Here is a 23,578-nt window from a genome sequence, read left to right on the forward strand (position 1 = left end):
TTTGCATGGTTTAACTATCACTGCAATATCAATGCCGTATGTTTTCCGATCTGTACAAAATAGTTTTCTGCTGAAATTCTCGTAATTTGTTCGTCTGTAGAGCGTGGCCTACAGTGCTCCCACACCATCAGCAGCAATTTGGCAGGTAAATTCAATAAGAACCAATTAGAACGCTTCTTTCACAGGCAGTTCCATGGCATTAACAGTCACAAGACAACCTTTATTGGGGACATAGGAGCTTAATTCGAAGAATACAGGGGTAGAACAAGGTATCTACAGAAAGTACTGAGACGTCAAAGAGTCATGTGATGTCTTCTTTGTACGAGTGTTCAGAGACAAGTCTAGGCAGACCAGCCTCCTCTGGTTCAGACAGGTGGGATTCTGTCCCCCACCCACCATTGTGGCTTTAGAGCCATCACCATTCTAGCAGTTACAAGACATCGAACATTCACAGAAAATTCTAGCCATTTTTATCGTTTGCAGGACAGCATTTCGAGTTTTAGGAGAATCTTTCAGACACCCAATCTGCTGTGGGCATGTGTTCCTTTTTTTCAATTTGTAGTGGGTTTCGATGTATGGTATGAACTTTTCTGTCTTTAATCGTTCTGATTTTCCCGTCTGTGCTTAGACACCAGGGTACTTCGAAAAGTGAGGAAAATAAAAACTAAGTGTCTTAACATCCTGACCCAGCAGGCAATATTAGTTAAGCGCACCTAGTGTTTCAAAATAGTGATCAACATCACAGCAGCTGTAAGACTCAGAAATTTTTCATTCTCTGACAGTGTGTTGAAACAAGCAGCTAAAACTTAAAAAGTGGCGAGCATCCTATTTAGAGTTACAGAGACATTTATTTATTTAGAGTTGCATGTAAGGGGCGCTCTATGTAGATCTACATTCTAGTAGTTTCGATTGGTATTGTGAATTTTTTTAACGCCAGTTGTCCTCACTAGTCACCCGGGTACGTAAAAATCAGTCTTCAGATACCTTCTAACTTCTGTCTTCTGGTGGTGGGGCTGCTGCTTGCTATTCCATTACAGCGGCGGACTTGGTGCTTCTGTGTACGATGTAGTCTCTTCCTGCATGACGGTCTTCAGCACCGACTGAACTGTACTGGGACTGAACTCGAACCGAAACTGAACTGAAAACTGCTGTCAGGCCCGCTGCGTCTTGCGTATTTATTTACTTCAGTTCACTGGAGGTGGACGACTTCATGGTCATTGCCTCTTCTGTCACGTTGTAAAGCTTCTCGAAGAATCTTCTTAACGGTGGTAATTGGCTCTTGGAATGTAGGCGAGGGCCTTTGATCACATGTGACAATTGAGAAATACATCAGCCAGTCGGGCGATGCCCTGACGGCTGAATCGACAGCTTCCGCTTATGTGGGGAAGGCGATGGCTTCTCCTGAACGTGCTGACTTGCAAGCGCCGGCTGTTGCCACTGCTGCTCTGCCCACTGTTTGCCAGTATGTAACTCTTCTAAACTAAATTAAGTTTTTCATTTATTTTCTAATTTCTACTCACATTGATTTCACTAATTTATTTACCTATCTTAAGTACCACTCAACATTCCTCCACTCTTCGGAGAAATTCGCCCTCGAATTTACCACTCGATATTCCTCCACTCTTCACACGGCAAAAGCACTAACACAAGTCATGAAAACTCTCGACTTGGACGATTACACATGCTTCACATTAAATATGTTGAAAATGCTTTATCACTTTACTAAAGCACTGTACGCTCATGAATCACATAGTTCACACATAAATCGTTATAATAAGTGTAACAAATCTTGTTGACAATGAATAAACAAAAATAGATTTTTCACTTAGATATTAATGTAAGAATATCTATTCTGCAGTATTGTTTATTTTAACATGAGACTGTTTAATAAAGACTGAAGTACAACAAACAAAATTAACACATTAATGCTTAAAAGTAACCACTGAAGTACACCAGTTAAGAGTGTGATATCCAGTTAACAGGAATTTGATGAAGTGGTATATTATTATTTGGCTTATTTTTTCGTCTTAAATAAAACAAAACTGTACAAAGCAGAAACACCAACAAAAAGGTTCTAGATATACCCGTTCCTAGCATCAATTTTGCCTTACTGTGAGTTTATGAATATATCTAATGACTTCAGAAGGGAACTGTCAAGGGAGTCATTCAGGTAGGATAGGTTTTGTGTATGAAATGCTTGCATGGCGTTTTCTGGCCAATAAATTAGAGGGAAGGATGAATTAACATTAGTTGTAACAGTGATTGTTGTGGGTAAATGAAAATTCACTCCTGAGACGGAACAAAACGTGCCGTTAATTATTAGTCCGCTTCCATGAACTTCAAAATGTTGTAATGTTGTAGCTACACCGTCCTCGTAACATTGCGCAAAAAATATCAGTTGGTTTACTGACTGCATATAACCAGAGAGTTTCTACTTGCTCGAAAAAACATGATGTAGAAGTTAATATATCGTGTGGGCAATTGGTGGCTTCAGATTGTTCGAAAATAATTGAGATTCACAACTATTGGTATGTAATTCGATTGCGTGAGATGGACATATAATAACTTGTTCGGATAGGCAACTATTTAATTCTGAAGTTGTCATTACCATGCTGGTATTGATTGTTTGGAAGATTAAAAATACTTGTACAAATTTATTTAGTTTGCCCCATTTTACCAGAAATGAGTGTACTCTGTAGCAGTCATATATATCCATTTTATCTGTAACAGGGAAAGGTATACGAACTCGTATTCTTGCATTATCTGTGTCCACTAGTACTCTAGCTAAGTGGTAATACTGCAGTAAATGTGTCTTATCTGCAGGAAGTATTAACTTTAGTGATACTGGCAATTGTTTTTCAATTTTAACTAATAATTTGATGAATGTAACTGGCGATAGTAAAATTGCTGACAAATGTCCTTGTACTGCATAGTGGATGGCTTCCTTTAATTCCTCCACTGCTAGTCATGCATCTGTCATTTGATCAGTGAGTAGCCTAAGCGATCTTCCTACTGCAAGTTTCTTATCCACAATGTCAAGCCTTCTTTGTATTAATTCTAAGTCTTCATTCAGCGTAGCAGTAGTAGCTAGAAGATAATCGTTTGATTCTTGGGTGAGGTTCCTGATGACCTTGGTATTACTAAAAACTGTTTGCTCCAATCCGTTTAATCTTGTTGTGTGCCATTCTATAGTGCCTTTATTTAATTCTGTGGTATTCTCTATGTTCTGTAATGAATTATGTAACTGATTAATATCTTCGTTATCCACTGTACCGAAAATGATCTTTAGTAGTTTACCTCCTGCATCCACCCATCCACGTTTAGCTTGTTTAACGGTCTGTGGAAGCATATCTTGTAACTGACGCAACTGAATTCTCAACTGTTCGTATGAGTAGTGTAATGTTTTAAATTCACTGGTTATTTGCTCAAATATCTCTGGTGAACTTGCCCTTTCATGTAGTGTATCAAATTCCAATTCGAGGTTCCTAAGTTCATTACGTAAGGCCCATAAATTATACTCTAATGAAATAGTCCACTTGTGAATTGTCAGAATTACAGTACCCTGTTTTACAAAAATTACACCACTCATCAACTGGTTGATCTGTAGTCCATTGTTCGTATTAGTCAATAGTGCAATTATGATAAGCAGTACAGTCACAATGTAGTTGTCCATTATGCTAGAGGCGTTACCTGAAAAAAGCAACCAACATGGTTATGGACCTACTAACCTAGTAAAAACAAAAACAAAGAAAAGAAGGAATACATTGTTAACTACAAGATCTACATGTTTCTAAGTTCAACTTTTTTTTCTTAAAAAATAAACCATTATCATTTATTAATTATTTACATTTGTATACTATCCACAGTCTACTATGATTCAACTAGGACATTCACACCCTTGGTCGAAGATTGTATGGTGCCATGTCTGTATGTTCCTTTTTGGGCACTTCCTCCACCCTTCGGAAAAGCAGACACTATTGTTGAAGGAATTACATCTGGAGTGCCCTTAAAAGGTTTTAAACGACTTGCATGGACAATAGTGTTTCGGGTGGGCAGTTGTAGTTTAACATTGACTGGTGACGTGATCTCAATAATTTGATAAGGACCACTGTAGTTTTTTACTAATTTCTTCGTTTTTCCTTTCGCAATGTGTGGGGTTGACAGCATCACCCACTATCCGATTTTGTAATTTGGATATGTAGCTTGGGCATTACCTAATCTTTTCTATAGTTCTAAAGCCTTTGTATTAGATTTTTGAACCTTTTTCCATACATCCTTCATCATTCGACAGAAATCTTTTATTGTTTCTCCGACTTTTCCGTTTTTCTACCTGATTACATCAAAAGGGGACGGCACTTTTCTCCCATAGACCGCTTCATAAGGTGACATGCCAGTTGCTTCATGCGTTTTGGAATTGTATCCAAATTAGAATGTTGTTCGTTAATATAATAACTAAGCATCTTGCCAATTGTCCGATGAACTCCTTCTGTGCGTCCGTTGCACTGAGGGTGTAACATAGTTGTGCATAATTTATGTATTTTTTACTACGTGGCATAGCTGTTTCATTAATTCAGACATAAAATTAGATCCCTGATCTGTGATAATAGCTTTAGGTATGTCAAATTTAAGTATCCAGTTGTTAACTAAAGCTTGGGCAACTGTATTTGCTTGCTGATCTGGGAGACTCACTATAGCTAGATAGCGTGAAAAGTGATCTATAATCGTAAGAACATACTTATTACCAGCAGGTGTTTTATGGAATGGTCCATAAATATCTAATCCACAGATTTGAAATGGGCATGAAGCCTCGTGGAGCCTCTGTATGGGTATTTTTAAACGAGAAAGTTCAGCTCGTTGTGCGCATGCAATGCAATTACGAATGTACTGCACAACATCCTGCTTTCTGGTTTGCCACCAAAATCGCTCTGCTACGCATCTTTCGGTTGTCCACTGTCCACCGTGTCCTCCAAGGATATGATCGTGGGCCTCTGCCATTATTTCTTGTCTAAGGTGTTGGGAAACAACAATTCGCGGTCTAGGTTTTGTTTTACGCCATAATACACCATCTTCAAAGCAAAATTGTTTTTGAGTTGTGTATTTTTTGCAATCTGTATCCTCATCTTGTGCCTTTCTCCAGCCCACAGAATCTCGGTCTGTTGCTTCCAAAAGTGCTATTTTATGACAGGCAATCTGCATTTGTGTGTTTTTTGCCTGGTTTATGGATAACTTCGAAATCCATTTCAGAAAGACATAGGGCCCAACGGGTGAGACGACTAGATGGATCCTTTAACCCAAGCAACCATTTTAAAGCTGTGTGGTCTGTAATAACCTTGAATTTCCTACCATACAAGTAGCATTTAAAGTATTTGATGCCATAAATAACACTTAACAATTCTTTCTCCATTGTGGAATAATTTCTTTCTGCCATTGTTAATTGTCTTGAAGCGTAGGCTATGGGGTGTTCCTCGCCATTAATATTCTGACTCAAAACAAGTCCTACTGAATGACCACTTGCATCACAGGATAAAATAAATTCTTTATTATAATCTGGATAGGTTAATACTGGACTGTGTGGTAACTTATCTGTAAGGGTTGGAAATGCTGATTCACAATCTTCAGACTAATGAAATTTTGCACCCTTTTTTTATGATTGGGTTAAGGGTCAGGCAATTTCAGCAAAATTTTGAACATATTTTCGGTAATACGATGCGAGACCAATGAAACTTTGTACTTCTTTAATGCATTGTGGTGTTGGGAAGTCCTTAACTGCCGAAATTAATCGAGGATCTGTTTTAATTCCTTTTTCACTAATGACATGCCCTAGGTATGTAACCTCTGTCAATGCAAAACTACATTTTTCTATATTTAATGTTAATTTAGCTTTTCTAAGTCTCTGAAAAACTGTTACCCAAACTGTCAGTGATATCTGTAATGTTTGGAAGAGGCTAAACATCTGAGATAGCTTGTATCTTAAGGTGTCTGTAGTCACAACAAAATCTATATCGTTTCGTACCATTGGGAGACTTCTTTGGAATAATTACAATATTTGAATTATAAGGCGAATCAGAATATTCTATAATTCCATCTTTTAGATGCTGTTCTAAAAATTCTTCCAGTACTGGCTGTAAGTGATGCGGAACTCTATAAGGCTTCCTATAAACTGGGGGGGGGGGGGGGGGCTATTTCCTGTTGGGATCCTATGCTGTGTGATATCTGTTGCTGGCAGTGGACCTTCTGCATTAAATAAATCTTGGAACTCAACTAAAACTGCTTCTATCATATCTCAATCATTTCCTTTCAAATGCTCAATCTTCTGGCGTAATGCGGTTTTATAGGCGTCTAGTTTCTGACCATCAGTAATATCTGACCAAATGAAATCTTCTTCAAAAGTACTGACTGTAGCTACTAATATTCCCTTATGCAACTCTTTGTCCTCCACTCCGAAATTGTCGATATGTACTGGTACTTTTCTTTCTCCCTCAACATCTTGAACCCAACACTTCAACATACAAAACAATGTGATACATCTAATTCCTCATTTTACTCTAATGACTCTATTAGACACATTGTATCTGTAGGTACCTCAGAGTCAACAGTCATCCAGAGAAGTTTTCCTGAGCCAAATGGTATCTTATCCTGTGAATCAACCTTCAAGGACGTTGCACGCAGTGTAGTTGATTTCGCCTTCCAGTTGGGGAAATCTTCTGGCAGCAGGCGCTTTGCAGCGGTGTCACCTAGCTGAAACACTATTGCGCTAAGTTCTACAGTTTGCTGTCTGAGGTCGATTTTAGCGTGATGTTTATTGAGGAAATCCAGCCCTAGGACCGTGTCGTACCCGTCAGTTACTTTGTTACCACTTCTACATCTTCTTAAAATTTTACACCGTGAATATAGAAAATCAATTATGTACATCCTAATGACTTCACTGTACCTCCTCCTACCCCACTCAATCTATACCATGGAGGGTCATATTTCTTTTCTCCAATGCATTCATTACTCACTATTGATACGTTTGCGCTTGTATCCACCAGTATCCTTACCTCTTTATCCTGTATGGTAGCAGATAACCAGCATTCCGCCTTCATATTCGCCTTAATGTCATGAAATTTTATTGGGAACGCCTGGCAGCGGCTCCGACATTCCCGTTTGAGTTCAACTGATTTCTATTTCCAAAAACTTTCTTAGACCTGCTTTCCTTGAATGTGTGACCTATTCTTTGACAATTAGTGCATTGAGGTTGTCTGCAGTTTTTTGCTATATGTCCCTGTCGATTGCACCTAAAACATCGTACTCCTGCTGAAAATACATTTCGCTTCTCCTTGTATCTGGTGGCAATGTCTATTTCTTCGAAAGCTGTCGCCACAGATACAGCTTCCACTAAATTTTTAGGAAACTCTGCCCTGACATGACGTGACGTTTCAGGAGGTAACCCACGTAAAAATCTTCTGTCTCTTGTAAAATAACTTTATTTGCTTCATCACTAGTTGTCAACTGATAGGTGTTAATATTAACTTTTCTAATCCTATCTACAAAGCTTTCTAACGACTCGTTTTGCCTCTGAGTGATAGTGTTTAATTTTTCTCTATAAGATCTACAGCTGTTCTGTTTTTGAAAACATTTAAGTAATCCTTTCTTTAATTCCTCAAATGTTGGAGCATTCCGTAATTCTTCATGGTATAATACGTATGCTTTAACCTCTCCTATCAATCTTAACTTTGTCATTTGTAAGCGCTGTTCATCTGACCATGATCCTAACTGCTACTAAATCATCAAAAAAGACTGTTATGTCCTCGCCAGGTTTACCTGAAAAAGGAGTTACCAAGGCTGCTACTGAGGAATGTAGGGTGGGAGGGATTTAACCAGTTTGCCTAACCTCACACAACTGTTTAAATAATGCATTATTATCATTTTTAAGCTGTGCTATTTGATTAACTAAGCTCTCAATAGCTTCCTCAGTAGAAACCGCTTATGGTGCTGACTCTTTGTACGATTTTGTGTCATCATTTTACAAACTATTAGTTACACAATCTTACTACACTGAATTAAAAAGATGTTTAAATATTTTCGACAAACATTTAAAATTATGAGAGAAAATGCACTTCTACATAAAGAAAATATTATGACTGCTATGCAAACCTCTATCCTTTCACACATTAAACAATACTAACTGTGGACCTTCAGTGACTTTCATTCACACCTCATATTGAGCCAAGGGTTTATTCTCTGACACCAACTGTAACTGGGTAACCTCTTTTGATGCTAGTCAATTGTCAGGATGAGCATTACTGCAAAGGGCATTTGATTCTAAAGCATTATGTCAGGGTGAAAAACACTAAATAAATTACTTTTTCTCTCCTAACAACGTGTGGGCAGGGTGAGTTCTTCCTTGGCTTGGGTATGAGGTAGAATAAAAACAGCATTTTTACATAAGATAACTTTTATTGAAAGATTTGTACAATGGTTTCCTTACTGCACTGTTCTGGCTGGGAGAGCGGCAGCTGTGTCATTTGCAAAGCCTTCTGCCGTGTGAGCGGTGGCGTCTGATTATGCCTGGTGGTGTGTATCTCATGTCGCTGTTTCGTCCAGTTGACTGGAGACGAGCATTGTGAGGTGGCCCGTTCAATTATTGAGAACGAAGTCGTGAATCGGATGGTGATACCTTGGATGTGGTGTCCCAATGTTTCTCTTCTCTATGCAGCAGCGTGTGTCAGTGTTGTGCGTCGGCCAGTGGAGCGGCGCGGCGGGGGAAGGCCAGTGTCCTGGTGTCCTGGACTCGAACAACGGACTCCAGCTTGCCAATCTTCGGCTGTCAGATCTTCATCACCAGCTCACAGGTGACTGCTGATGTGAGGCAGTTTCCTTCCCGTCCTCACGAGTCACCCGGGTACATAAAAATCAGTCTTCAAATACCTTCTAATTTCTGTCTTCTGGCGGTGAGGCTGTTGCTTGCTATTCCATTACAGCGGCGGACTTGGTGCTTCTGTGTACTATGTAGTCTCTTCCTGCATGACGGTCTTCAGCACCGACTGAACTGTACTGGAACTGAACTCGAACCGAAACTGAACTGAAAACTATTGTCGGGCCCACTGTGTCTCGCATATTTATTTACTTCAGTTAACTGGAGGTGGACGACTTCATGGTCATTGCCTCTTCTGTCACGTTGTAAAGCTTCTCAAAGAATCTTCTTAACGTCGGTCATTGGCTCTTGGAATGTAGGCGAGGGCCTTTGATCACATGTGACAATTGAGAAACGCGTCAGCCGGTCGGGCGATGCCCTAACAGCTGAATCGACAGCTTCCGCTTACGTGGGGAGGGCGATGGCTTCTCCTGAACGTGCTGACTTGCAAGCGCCGGCCGTTTGCCACTGCTGCTCTGCCCGCTGTTTGCAAGTGTGTAACTCTTCTAAACTAAACTAAGTTTTTCACTTATTTTGTAATTTCTACTTCACTTGACATTGATTTCACTAATATATTTACCTACCTTAAATACCACTCAACAATAGTGTCAACTATTCATTCACAACCGACACAAAAGAGTTACATGCTTGCACCTGTTATTGTTCTTCAGAGTAATCACTAGTGTTGTGTAGAACCTGTTGCCAGCGATATGGAAGGTGTGGTATACCGTTAGCAGAGCTTCTTCTGTTGATGGTGCCAATGGAGCAGTATACTGCCTGTCAGATCTCTGGAACAGTACTCAAGCGAATGCCATGAAGTGGTTCCTTCATCTTCGGAATCAAATCTAAGTCACAAGGACTTTCCTCCTAGTCCTGCAGCTCAACACGGAGTTTCCCGCCAACTTGCAGATGGGGGAAGGGAGGGAGGCTGGGGTATTTACCAGTGGGGAAGGTGCTAATTAATTGATCGAATTAATTAGTTAGTCAATTAATTTGATATCAAAAGTGTGCTTTTATCAGTGAGGGGGAGGTGGGAGGGTTGAGGATTTTCCAGAGGGATGGGGGAGATGGAGGGGGAGGGTTGGGTGGTTTCTCAAAAGGATGTATTATTGCCAGAGAGTCATAAATCAACCCTCAGAGAGTCATAAATCAATTAACAGAACAATAGGTTAAGTGGAGGAGGAGACTGACGTAAATCGATCAAGTTTGGCTCTTACGCAACCCTCTCGGAAAAAAGCCCCAGAACCCACTTTGCCCTACTACTTATAAAAACTATCTCCGTCATACCTTAACAAAATATCTGACCGGGAACTCGAGAAATTCCTGGTGAAATCGCCATGTGGGTCTAAGGCTTCCTTCAAGCCACTCGTTGATCAGACTGGTGTGGTAGTAGAAGGCACAAAAGCAGGAGCCATAGTACAAAATTTAGCGTTTAAGAAATCGTTCATGCAGGAGAATCGTACAAACATACTGTCGTTTGCCCCTCGCACAGAATTCCATATGGAAGACATAGTAATAAAAATCCCTGGTGTAGAGAAACATCTGAAACTGTTGAAAACCAGTAGCTAAAGTCGCCAGGACAGGCTGGAATCAGAATTTGGTTTTAGAATGCGTATTTTACGGCACTGGCCCTTTACTTAGCTGACATTTATCGCGAATCTCTCGTCCTGCACAGTCCCAAGCAACTGCAAAAAAATACAGGTGCCTCCTATATACAAGAAGGCTAAGTGAACGGACCCCAGCATCGGTTTGCAGCATGATTCTTGAACATACCCTGAGTTAGAATATAACAGATTTCCTAGATACCGAAAATCTTACATCCACGAATCGGCACGGTTTTAAAAAGCATCGCTTGTGCGAAACCCAGCTTGCACTTACCTCAGGTGATATACTGTGAACTGTGGATGAAGGACATCACGCAGTTTCCTTATTTCTAGATTTCCGAAAACGTTTTGACACGATACCCCACTTCACTCTGCAATGAAGGTACCAGCATATGGAATTAGTTCCCAGATATGAGACTTCTTAAGTTATAGTACCCAGTGTGTTATCATTGAGGGCGAGTGTTCATCAGAGACAGGAGATCGTGAGGAGTGCCCCAGGGAAGTGTGACACGACTGCTGTTCTTTTCTATTTACATAATGATCATACGGATGGGGCGGCTGCAGTATGCGGTTGTTTGCTGATGTTACTATGTTGTATAGCAAGGTGTCGAATTTGAGTGACTGCAGTAGGATACAAGATGACATAGACGAAATATCTAGTTGCTTTGATGAATGGCAGGTAGCTCTGAATAGTAAAAAAATGTATGTTAATGTGGATGAAAAGGGAAAACAAAGACGAAATGTTCAGATACAGCATTAGTAATTTACTGTTTGACACAGTCATGTCGTTTAAATATCTGGGCGTAACGTTGCAATGCGATATGAAATGGAACGCGGCTCTGGGGATTGTCGTCAGAAGGGCGAGTGATCGCCTTCGGTTTATTGGAAGAATTTTAGGAAAGTGTTGTTCACCTGTATACGAGACCGCATACAGAACGCTAGTGCGACCTATTGCTCGAGTGTCTGGGATCTGCAACAGGTCGAATTAAAGGAAGACATCGAAGCAGTTCAGAGAAGGGCTGCTGGATTCGTTACCGGTAGTGTCGAGCAACATACGAGTATTACGGAGATGCTGCAGCAACTCAAATGGGAATCCCTGAAGGGAAGGAGACGTTCTTTTCAAGGAAAACAACTGAGAAAATATAGAGAACCATCATTTGAAGATGAATGAAGAACGATTCTACTACCGCCAACATGCATTTCACGTAAGGACCACGAAGAGAAGATATGAGAAATTAAGGTTATACGGCACATTGACAGTCGTTTTTCCCTCGCTCTATTTGCGAGTGGGACAGGGAAGGAAATGACTACACTCTGTTTATCGTACCAATAAACATGACGTAATCATTACACCGTGTACTAGCCCGCGTTTTCTTGAATCTCGTTGGATTTCGTTTCACGTGGAGCGGAAGCCCAGTTGTGACCAGTGCACTCAAGTTCGACATAAGGTTACGTTTTATGCCGTGTTACACGCACATAGACTGCGCCATAATGCGAGACAACTGCTTTACCGGCGCATTAAACTTGGAATGCACTGGTCAGCCAGCGGTCCAACTTTCCTACAATGGCGTGAGCAGTTGCAGTTCAGATGTAAAAAGAGGCGAGCAAAGAAATAATATAGCTTCGAATGTCATCTAATTTTTAAACAGAATGAGATAACATTCGGCAAAACTCCAGCACTTTCGCGCCCTTCTTAGGTGACCAAACGGAAAGCATAAAATGCTTTCGCAGTCTCCTGACATAGTATTCTAATTACAAACAAGAGTGATGAAAATTCCTAACAGTGATTTTTCTGAGCGAACTATGTGTGATGCAAAAACATACTGCAGGGATTCATCGTCCTGTTGAATGCTGAAGCCACTGAAGATATTAATTACAGTCAGTCGCCTGGTAATCTCTTACCTCCTTCGTTATCCGAATCCGAGAAATACATATCAGTTCTCGAACTGTCATCAGCTACGTCGATCAACAACAGAATCCACGTAGCCAATCAGGCGCCGCCTTTTCTCCTCTTCTTTTATGACATGCCGTTCTATATCCCGCCAGGTTCGGTAGTGACATGTGAAAAAGCTGCATTCGTTGGTTCCCAGTACGTCTGGCAGCTCCACAGTCTCGTTATTTCTTGGTCCAAATCCCTTAACTTGGCTCCAAATCAGTTCTGTTGGGTTCATATCGTAATGGTACAGCGGCGAACGCAAAAATGCAGCATTTGTATGGTGTGGTCGATGCTGTGAAAATATTTGTGTTTCATGTTTCTATGACACTTATCTGCATCTGCGGTATAAAACAGTGGACATAGTCCAAATAAAGAGTGATTTTTTTTAATTTTTGCCTCAAAAAATCAAATTGTTATGTGTTCTTAATTTAAGCAACCTTTATTAACAGTATTTCACAAAATATCGATAATTAAGAACTTATATTTGTAAGGAAAACAGGAATTTTGCGTGCAGTACGTAATCAGAAACAAGAAGAAGTGCATTAATCATAAAAAAATGATGATGAATTTTACAAATTCGGGGCGTAGGTATTCCAAATTGAGTCTGAAAAAAATTACGACTCAGCTGAGACTTGAACGTGCGAACCGTTAACTGAAGTGGGTTACAAAACGTCTGCCCTACCACCTATTCTATAAATTCGATATACAGTGGTTTGTCAGCTGCATCTAATAAAGTCTGGAAAAATTTCAAAGCCGATTAGCTCTGTAAATTTATGAAAAACGTTAAGAACAACCTATTTATGAGCACTTTTTAACCGTGTTCCACTGCCGCCAACGTACATTTCGCGGAAAGACCACAAAGATAAGAGAGATTAGGGCTCATACAGAGGCATATAGGCAGTCATTTTTCCCTCGTTCTGTTTGGGAGTGGAACAGGGAGAGAAGATGCTAGTTGTGGTACGAGGTACCCTTCGTCACTCACCGTATGGTGGATTGCGGAGTATGTATGTAGATGTAGATGTAGATGTGTTCACTACGGGACAGGAAGTACCAGCCTCAGCCATTTTCATACTGTGTATTAACAGCGCGACAATCAGAGCACAATAGTGCAGAGTCTGTGACTGTACACGATTTTTGAAATAAAAACTACGCTGCTAAAGCACGATTAAGAACAACGTTAATGGCTGTTAACACATTTACGTATCTTAAAGTTTCATTTAACATAACTTGTAATAATATATCTAATACGTGAGTATGAGCAACTTCCAAGAGTGTAACAACACCAGTGCACGTGTACTACAGCTTCTACCAATCATTGCATTAGTGTTTGTTTACATTAGGGTTATTCTTATGATGAGCGGAGTATAGTAGTGGTACAAGGTACCTTCCACCATGCACCATATGGTGGCTCACAGAGCTGTATGTAGATGTAGATCAGTATCTGCAGTACTGTAAGGCATCCAGATTTTTCGGACCTTACATGAGATTGATCCATGACAACAGTGCGATACAGTATGAGATCCTCAGAAAATAATAATTATATTATATCAACAAAAGGCAACTGCAGTCAATCTCATGTACCAAAAACTAAAAAAAAACAATATCTACCAATATATGGACAGGGGCATGAGTAAACAAGTTAAAGTGAAACACATTTTTGAGACAAACCGAGCAGGTGGTTAATGGCTTTGGAAAACCACATTTAACAAGAGAACAGCGAGCTTCAGCGCAGAAAGGGATAAGGCTAGAACAATACATTATTCTTTTTAACATAAATATGGCCGGGGGCGAGGGTAAGTGGCTGCACGACATTAACTGCGACCCAGCAAGAAAAAATTCACATCTAGCGAGATGGTGATTGGCTGAAGCCATACTGGGCGACGCGGATGCTACACAGTGGGGAGATCCCCATTATATAAAAGCATTTTGAGAACTAAATAGGCTAGATCTCTCTCCCGTCTTGCGGCGGACTGCACAAGTGTGTGGAAAATAAGCGAGGGCGTTGAGAGCTTTGCTTTGGACTGGGCAACAAGGGAAATGTAAATATGAACAAAACTATCATACTTTGCTTACTTTCGACGAGGATGCACTTGAATGCTTGACAGTATGGTAGGTACAACTGCAGAAAGAAGACTACACAAATCAGAGGTTCTGTTTTGCCTGTCCTCTGTTTTCCATTGCTGCAACTTAAGTGATCTGTCAGTACTGGCGTTTTGGAAACATTGCGAAATACACACATCAAAAAAAGTTTTACATCACCCCAGTTCACAGAACTTCTGAAGATAGACATTGACTCTGGATATTGTATCACAGGCATAGTCCCTTTGACTTATCAGAGATGTCGCTAATCCAGCCCAAAGATGTAAACAACCATGCATGAGCAGCGCCTATTAGTCGGAAGGGGTCCGACAGCCGATCAGTTCCGGTCATTCCACCAGGAAGAAGGTACATGGCTCATGTTGTCTGTAGTTCAACCATGCCTAGACAGTCAATACCGTAGTTCGATCTCGTCCGCATTGTTACTTTGTGCCAGGAAGGGCAGCGAGGTGGAGGTTCCTTGGTGTTTTGGGGTGGCATTATGTGGAGCTGACAAACACCGCTGGTGGTCACGGAAAGCGCCGTAACGGCTGTACGATATGTGAATGCCATCCTGCTACCGATAGTGCAACCAAATCGGCAGCATACTGGCGAGGCATTCGTCTTCATGGACGACAATTCGCGCTCCCATCGTGCACATCTTGTGAATTACTTCCTTCAGGATAACGACATCGCTCGACTAGCGTGGCCAGCATGTTTTCCAGAAATGAACCCTATCGAACATGTCTGGAATAGACTGAAAAGGGCAGTTTATGGACGACGTGACCCACCAATCACTCTGAGGGATCTATGCCGAATCGCCATTGAGTAGTGGGACAATCTGGACCAACAGTGCCCTGATGAACCTGTGGATAGTATGCTATGACGAATACAGGCATACATCAATGCAAGAGGACGTGCTACTGGGTATTAGAGGCACCAGTGTGCACAGCAATCTGGACCACCACCTCTGAAGATCTTGCTATGTGGTGGTACAAAATGCAGTGTGTGGTTTTCATGAGCAATAAAAAGGGCCCAAATGATGTTTATGTTGATCTCTATTCCAATTTTCTGTACAGGTTCCGGAACTATCGGAACCGAGGTGATGCAAAACTTTTTTTAATGTGTGTATTACGGTGTTGCATGAGTCAAGTGAGAAATACAGATTGTAAATAGTGTGTTTATACATGCACTTCTTTATATCCGCTTTCGCGAGTTCTTGTTACTTTCCTGTGTTGTACATGCCACAGATCATGCCACTGGTATGAGACAAGTGCATCTGTGCGTTACAGTACTGACTGAGAAACAAGTAAACATGCCCTGTCTCACGACCCCTCTAGGCGCGTAGAAGACGCCATTCCTTCTCTGCTCCTTCCATTCCCTTGAGCGAAACCGTTTTCTCTCGGCAGAAGCACGAACAGAGAAGAACCATATGTCAACAAAAACGTCCGTTATTGCATGAAAAGTTTTTGAGATCTGTTGGTCAGGGAATCTGGACTATCGATAGTACTTCGCAGGTTTAATATTTATAATACTTAACGCTGATGAAATATATGCGAGAAACAGGCGGTTAATAAGAATGCAAGGAGGATTAAAATAATTGTTATAATATGTGAGATCCCAGGAAACACGGTTGGGTTGGTCACCCTAGATGTGGCCAGGAGAACAATAAACGTATCCGTAACTCAGCTATCAAGAGTGCAATAGAGTATCGTGGCAACCCAGGAAGGTTGAATCTATCTTTTTGCTTGTGACAGCGATTTGGGAAATATAGTTTGAGAGAATGGGGAGTTGTGCTCCAGACGAGTGTGTTAATTGGATCCATGGTGATTTTTTGAGAGAGGCTTGTTTTCCTCGAGGGCTATGACTCTGCTCGACCTTGGAATATGTTTCTAGATTCCTGTAACAAAGTTATATACACTAATGGAAAAAAAATCACAACACCAAGAAGGAGTTGTACGACATAAACGAAAGTTGGTAGGCGTGTTTCTACATCTGAAATTAGATGTCCATTAAAATTTGGCGCCAGTCGCATAAGAGTGGGCCTACAGCGCCACTATGAGGATAAAAATCAGGTTTGCTTTAAATAAATTTTGTAACGATTGTGAGCCTTTAATTACTACTGAGACTGGACGTGGTGAGTTGATCTTAAATCAAAAATGCCTTTAAGGCGACAAAGACATATTATCAGCACCTCAGTCAGTTTGAACGAGATGTCATGTAATAGTGTTATGAGAAGCTGGATGTTCCTTCTGCAGTACTGCAGAAAAACTTGGTACAGACGTAGCCATAGTAGATGATTGCTGGCAGCAGTGGTCACAGGTCCGTATGGTCGCAAGAACACTGGGCTGCAGACAGCCACGTGGCGCTACCGAGGGGGAAGACCTTCGTGTTTGGTGTATGAGTCTGGCGCATAATACTACATATGCAGCAGCAATCTCAGCAGCATTCTCCACAGGGAACTCAGCAGCAATCGGCACCACAGTGACACAACAGACTGTTACAAATCGGTTACGTTAAGTACAGCTCCGAGACAGACGCCCTGTAGTATGTATTCCACTGACCTCAAACCACCGACTTCAGTAGTGCCAAGCAAGAGCACATTAGAGGGCGGGGTGGAAATTTGTTGTGTTTGCTGATCAAGGCTGGTTCTTCCTTGGTGACAGTGATGGCTGTGTGGTAGTTAGAAGGTCAGTTGAGGGCCTGCAACCAGCCCTGGTCACACTGGACCTACACCTGGCGTCATAGTCTGGGATGCAATTGGGTACGACAGCAGGAGCACTTCCATGGTTATCCTACGTATCCTGACTGCAATTTTGTAAGTCAATCTCGTGATTCGACCTGTTGTGCTGCCACTCATGAAAGACACTCCCAACTGGATAACGCACACCCATAGATTTCTGTCATAACCCAACATGCTCTAAAGAGATTTTGTTCCCCAGATATATATGCATATAATTCGAATTGTATCGAGACTCACTTTCCTTGACGCCTCATACTCAGTTGTACAGACATTCCCAACTGGATAACGCACACCCATAGATTGCTGTCGTAACCCAACGTGCTCTACAGAGATTCTGTTCGCCAGATATATATGCATATAATTCGAATTGTATCGAGACTCACTTTCCTTGACGTCTCATACTCAATTGTACAGGCCATGGTTTGCACTGTATGTGCACAAACGTGAACAATACTTTCATACTTCATAACCGTCAATGGGTTACTGACGTCACTACCAGGTCTGGTGCAGTTTGTCAAAGAGCACACAGACAGTCCTCATGGCGACCATGTGGTCAATGGCGATCACAGCTATGTGCAGAGGAGAACACGCCCACCACCAGCGAACAGAAGCAGCATGCTTGCTTGCTGCCCTCACTCTCACAAGCTGCGTGCGTGCATAATACAGACGCTGTACTCAACCATATTGAATTCCAATACAGAGATATGCCTTGTGCTGTTACAACCCTTATAACATCACTAATCTTATTAAATATACTCGCTGCCATCACATTTACAGGAGCGTCTGTGTCAGTAACAGCCGGCCGGTGTGGCCGTGCGGTTAAAGGCGCTCCAGTCTGGAACCGCGTGACCGCTACGGTCGCAGGTTCGAATCCTGCTTCGGGCATGGCTGTGTGTGATGTCCTTAGGTTAGTTAGGTTTAAGTAGTTCTAAGTTCTAGGGGACTGATGACCGCAGAAGTTAAGTCCCATAGTACTCAGAGCCATTTGAACCATTTGTGTCAGTAACAGCTTTATTCGGAATTTGGCGACGGTAACATTAACAGTGGTCTCAACTATATTTTTACTTTGAATCATTACCGATGTCCGAGTCATCATTATATATTTACAGGTTGACTGAATTGTGCTTTCTACTCCCACTCAAACCCACAACTGTCATTGGAGGTTGTGATACGGTCAGTTCTAGTTTGTTGAATGAGTCATACTTGGGTGGTATTCTTCTGTCATCTCAATAACATTTGTTGTTGGATACTGTGCTCGCCAGCTTGTGTCAACAGCACACTTTTGCACTGTACCCCTTCGCTGGTGAGTACTGTTTGGATTTAACTGACTGTGTACACTCCTGGAAATGGAAAAAAGAACACATTGACACCGGTGTGTCAGACCCACCATACTTGCTCCGGACACTGCGAGAGGGCTGTACAAGCAATGATCACACGCACGGCACAGCGGACACACCAGGAACCGCGGTGTTGGCCGTCGAATGGCGCTAGCTGCGCAGCATTTGTGCACCGCCGCCGTCAGTGTCAGCCAGTTTGTCGTGGCATACGGAGCTCCATCGCAGTCTTTAACACTGGTAGCATGCCGCGACAGCGTGGACGTGAACCGTATGTGCAGTTGACGGACTTTGAGCGAGGGCGTATAGTGGGCATGCGGGAGGCCGGGTAGACGTACCGCCGAATTGCTCAACACGTGGGGCGTGAGGTCTCCACAGTACATCGATGTTGTCGCCAGTGGTCGGCGGAAGGTACACGTGCCCGTCGACCTGGGACCGGACCGCAGCGACGCACGGATGCACGCCAAGACCGTAGGATCCTACGCAGTGCCGTAGGGGACCGCACCGCCACTTCCCAGCACATTAGGGACACTGTTGCTCCTGGGGTATCGGCGAGGACCATTCGCAACCGTCTCCATGAAGCTGGGCTACGGTCCCGCACACCGTTAGGCCGTCTTCCGCTCACGCCCCAACATTGTGCAGCCCGCCTCCAGTGGTGTCGCGACAGGCGTGAATGGAGGGACGAATGGAGACGTGTCGTCTTCAGCGATGAGAGTCGCTTCTGCCTTGGTGCCAATGATGGTCGTATGCGTGTTTGGCCCCGTGCAGGTGAGCGCCACAATCAGGACTGCATACGACCGAGGCACACAGGGCCAACACCCGGCATCATGGTGTGGGGAGCGATCTCCTACACTGGCCGTACACCACTGGTGATCGTCGAGGGGACACTGAATAGTGCACGGTACATCCAAACCGTCATCGAACCCATCGTTCTACCATTCCTAGACCGGCAAGGGAACTTGCTGTTCCAACAGGACAATGCACGTCCGCATGTATCCCGTGCCACCCAACGTGCTCTAGAAGGTGTAAGTCAACTACCCTGGCCAGCAAGATCTCCGGATCTGTCCCCCATTGAGCATGTTTGGGACTGGATGAAGCGTCGTCTCACGCGGTCTGCACGTCCAGCACGAACGCTGGTCCAACTGAGGCGCCAGGTGGAAATGGCATGGCAAGCCGTTCCACAGGACTACATCCAGCATCTCTACGATCGTCTCCATGGGAGAATAGCAGCCTGCATTGCTGCGAAAGGTGGATATACACTGTACTAGTGCCGACATTGTGCATGCTCTGTTGCCTGTGTCTATGTGCCTGTGGTTCTGTCAGTGTGATCATGTGATGTATCTGACCCCAGGAATGTGTCAATAAAGTTTCCCCTTCCTGGGACAATGAATTCACGGTGTTCTTAATTCCATTTCCAGGACTGTATTTCCATGATGAAGTTCCACTGATTGTTACTGTATCGATGTGCAGCCTAAAATGGCGTTAAGGATAAAAAAGAGCAAATTTTCTCTTCCAAATTTTGCAATATTTTTCTAGCAAATACAACTGCGCCTCTGTGGCGTGATGTAGGTTACATAAGCAGCTCTGCAGCACTGGAGATGGATGCCACACTCGGTTCTGCTGTGCTAGGGACACTCTCCATGCGGCTGCTGAACAAGTAACGCTTTTAGAAGGTCCAAAGTCAATCAATGGGAGAGCAGAGTTTGGTCATATGGGTGTGTGGGTTGGCTGGTGAGACAGTGGTTGCAGCAGCGGATCACTCTCTCATCTACCAGACCTCATACCATATGGACGTGACCACCTGCTCCTCCCATTAAGACCAAAATGCTCTCTGCCACAATGCGTGGTTCCCTCTGCAGTTGCAGCATATGATAAACCATATGTACCGGTACCCCATAGAACAGGAGAAAGAAAATAAATCTCGACATTTTGGCAACTCTCTTTTTCATTCCATGTGCTAGAGTGAACAGGATCGTTCCTTGCTGCCCACTTAACCCTAGCATTACCAACGTATTTTTTGTTACATGTAATACCAACGGGGGGGCCTCAAAGGCCCATAAAGAATACCACAATTTATTTTATCATAAATCAAGTTTATTTACTTCTGATACCTCTAATAACAATTCAAAATGCTTAGACATTGTTTTTGTATACTGGATAATAAAAGATGTTATTATAATAGGAATAAAATGAACAAATCACGAGATTCAGTTTATATATTTTTTGGAATAATGTTTCAAAATAGTGTTTTCTTATAAAAACGACTTTTTTAATTCGATACACTACATGAAGCAAACAAAATTTACTGTCTCATTCTGCAACGCATTTTTCACACAACACTGTCTTCCTGCAGTGTTTCCCACAGACGTGTTTGTGGCACTGAGAGCAGGTAACAGTTGACTTTCCCAGCTTGTTGTACTTGATCTTTTTAGATGCAGCTTCTTGGCAGCATAGGTGGCACTGTCCACGTGTTCCTGGTTCTGTTGTTGAGGATGATGGTTCTACAGAGCAGCTGAGCTTCCGTTGTGTGATGCTTTCCATTGCCATTATTACTGGCTTCTGAAGTCCATACAAATTTTGTGCCCGTTTATCTACTTGAGATCTTATTAGTTCGAGACCTAAGTTAGTGATAAAGACTCTTCTGCGGTTTAGCAAATTCTTTTTCCAATTCGGAAAGTTGAGGAGGAAGAGTGAATATGCATTTATTGCTGCTATGTCAATGAGTGTGTAGAAGAGGGACAAAGGCCATCTTCTTGTTCCTCTCTTTGTGCTGTAGTGTCTTGCCATCTGGTCTATGGTGTCCACGCCTCCCTTTGTAGAATTATAAAAAAGATTTATGTTAGTCTTTTTTGAGTCTTCATTCAACACCCCTTCTGAGTGATAAGTTGAAAGCATCAACAGCAGTCGTTTTGGCTTCGCGCAGACTAGCGTTGATGCAAGAGTAACTGGTGGCCTCTGTATCTGAGGGTCAGTATAAGCAAAGATGGAAGAGTGTAAACTGCGGCCAGTTGTAGTCTTCAGCTCTTCAGGTATGTGTCGTCTGTTAGACTGTAGGGTGCCAACAAGTGTGAGGTGAAAATCATTCCATAGAGTCTCAGCAAGCTCCACTGAAGTATAGTACCGATCTGTGGTAACATTACGGCCTGATTTTTCAATAGGTTTTATTAGTCTCTTTACAATTTCCATCGGTCCATTTGAATGCTGTGTATTTCCTGACTTGCCTGTACAGATGTCCATGGTGATCACATATCTAGTCTCAGAATCAGACAGCATTCGAATTAGAATGCCGTATTTTCCAGGTTTTTCTTTTAGAAACACCTTGAATGGACAGCGACCACGGAACAAAGACAACATCTCATCCACTGTTGTATGTAGACCAGGAATGAAATACAATGGAAGTGAAGAATTGAAGCTTTCAAAAATTTCCCTCATTGGAGCAAACTTGTCAGTCTGGCGACGAATTTCTCTTGTGTTCTTATCATCAAACCTCAATATTTTAGTCAATTCGAAAAATCGGGTCCGACTCATTGATCCATAGTACACTTGTCGGCCCTGAAGCAAAGACCATAAATCTTGGACAGGTTTCTTATTGTCATGATTTGAACCCTTGATTAGCAAGAGTCCTATATAACAAAATAACTCATCTTCATCTGTGTGCTGAATACCTAGTCGAGAAGCCTCTTCATTTGAGTGTAGTTTTATTAGATTCATAATTTGAGGTGTAAAAAAGAGCTGTATAGCCTCTTTCGGAGACGCAATTCTTCCTTGTTGTCCTAGCCCCATTCTTTCTCGAACTATATTTTGTACAGAACGCCGATATTGTCGAGATGGCTTCGTAATATACTCTCGTTCACTTTTTGCAATGAATTTATCACATTCCGTATCATTATCATCTGGTGGATTGGCTTCAACCTCATCTTCATTCTCAGACGATGAATCAGTTCTAATTTCTTCCACATCATCATCCACTTCACTTTCCTCTAAATCTGATTCGTTCTAAACTTCTTCTAGCACTCTTTCAATGGAACTACCACGTAAACGATGTCTACTCATGTTGCTGGTTCAACAGCAGCAGAAACACTGAAAATAACAATGGTCCGCTTCATAATAATATGTCTGAAGGCAACAATGCCAAAATTCGTTTCATGGTAAGAATTTGAAACGAGAGACTCAACCTCGTAAATCTTTCCTTGCTATTACCAACGGGTGGGCTTCTAAGGCCCACAGAGAATTAAATCAAGTAAATGAATTTTAATTACATTTTTATTCCGAAATTCTGTAATGACTCAATAGTACATTCAATAACGAACAATTACCTTTGCTTTCAAGTTCATATATCAAAGGGTGTGGATACAACATAGAAAAACTGAGTCAGTGGGCCTACGAGGCCCCCCCGTTGGTAATGCTAGGGTTAAGCTCCTTAACACATTCTGACATGTAAAAGTGGTGTCCTAGCGACCTTTTCCTGTCCACTAAAAAAAAAAAAAGTCGTGTGACGACGGCCTCCCGTCGGGTAGACCATTCGCCTGGTGCAAGTCTTTCGATGTGACGCCACTTCGGCGACTTTCGCGTCGATGGGGATGAAATGATGATGATTAGGACAACACAACACCCAGTCCCTGAGCGGAGAAAATCTCCGACCCAGCCAGGAATCGAACCCGGCCCCTTAGGACTGACAGTCCGTCGCGCTGACCACTTTTTTTTTTTTTAATCTTATTTTGTTCGTTTTAGTTCGTTGCATCTGCTCGGGGCGGACGTCGCAATACATCCGTTTCAGTTCGTCGTTTATCCATTAACTCAGATTTTTTTTAAAATTATTACAGAGGGCTGCTAACCCTCTGACCGAACACGCTGAGCTACCGTGCCGGCGACCACTCAGCTACTGGGGGCGGCCTCCTGTCCACTGATATGACCTGGTAGACACACAAGTGCCCGGCGGTACCTTGCCGTGGGTTACATGTCTTGCTGAACCGGACGCGCGCCTGGCGT

The sequence above is a fragment of the Schistocerca serialis genome, chromosome 4 (genome assembly GCF_023864345.2).
Source record: "Schistocerca serialis cubense isolate TAMUIC-IGC-003099 chromosome 4, iqSchSeri2.2, whole genome shotgun sequence".
In the NCBI taxonomy this organism is placed as follows: domain Eukaryota; kingdom Metazoa; phylum Arthropoda; class Insecta; order Orthoptera; family Acrididae; genus Schistocerca; species Schistocerca serialis.